The sequence below is a fragment of the Chrysochloris asiatica genome, unplaced genomic scaffold (genome assembly GCF_000296735.1).
Source record: "Chrysochloris asiatica unplaced genomic scaffold, ChrAsi1.0 scaffold00251, whole genome shotgun sequence".
Lineage (NCBI taxonomy): Eukaryota > Metazoa > Chordata > Mammalia > Afrosoricida > Chrysochloridae > Chrysochloris > Chrysochloris asiatica.
Window position 1 is genome coordinate 515,805 of NW_006408769.1, and position 1,144 is coordinate 516,948.

Genomic DNA, 1,144 nt, shown 5'->3' on the forward strand with positions numbered 1-1,144 from the left:
CAGTGAGTTGCTGCCTGCAGAGGCCACGATGCCTGTAGTCCCAAGCCTGCCTATCAGTGATGTATCCACCCTGGCTTTGGGGTGCCTCTTTGTCTCTCTCTTTATCTCCTTTGTCTCTTTCTGTGTATTCTTGAGTCGCTGTCAGGTATCCTCTCCTCGTGAACTGAACCCCAATGTCGAGGCGGGTCCCCGACACACATTCAAGAAGCTGAATGTACCCCAGGAAAGATAGACCTCCAAAGAAAATCACCAAGACATATAATTTTCAAGTTCTCCAAAATCAAAGATACAGAGAGAATCCTAAAAGCAGCTAGGGAAAAGAGAAGTGTTAACTACAAAAGCAAGCAAATCAGATTAAGCTCTGACTTCTCAGCAGAAACCATGCAGGCAAGAAGGCAAAGGGCAGACATATATAAAACCCTAAAAGAAAAATACCTGCCAACGAAGAATCTTCTATCCAGCAAAACTGTCAATCAAATACAGTGGTGAAATCAAAACATTCCAGGATAAACAGAAGCTAAGAAATGTTGTCAAAGTCAATCCATAACTTCAAACCATCCTAAATGGAGTTCTTTGGACTGAAAACCAACATGAACAGACAACAACCAGTGATTGACAGAAGTGACAACAGGGTCCAGAACACAACAAAATTACAACAACGAATTAATAAATATCAGGGCAGGAATAAATGAGATGGAAAACAGAAAAACGATGGAAATAACAGGACAAGAAGCTAGTTCTTTAAAAGGATTAATAAAGTTGACAAACCATCGGCAAATTTAACAAAAGAAAAGTGGGAGAAGACACAAATAACTAGCATTAGAAACCACATAGGTGATGTCACAACAGAACCAAATGAATTCAAAAGGATAATAACAGAATATTATGAAGAGTTGTACTCCAACAAATTTGAAAATTTAGAAGAGATACATTTTTAGAAAAAAAAGACCTACGTAAACTTACACAGAGTGAAGTAGAAAACTTGAACAGACACATACTAAAAGAAGAAATTGATCAGATCATCAAAAACTCCCAACCAAAAGAAGCCCAGGTCCAGATGGCTTCACTGGTGTGTTCTACCAAACATTCAGGGAAGAGCTGTCACCAATTCTACTCAAATTATTCCAGAATACAGATGAGGATG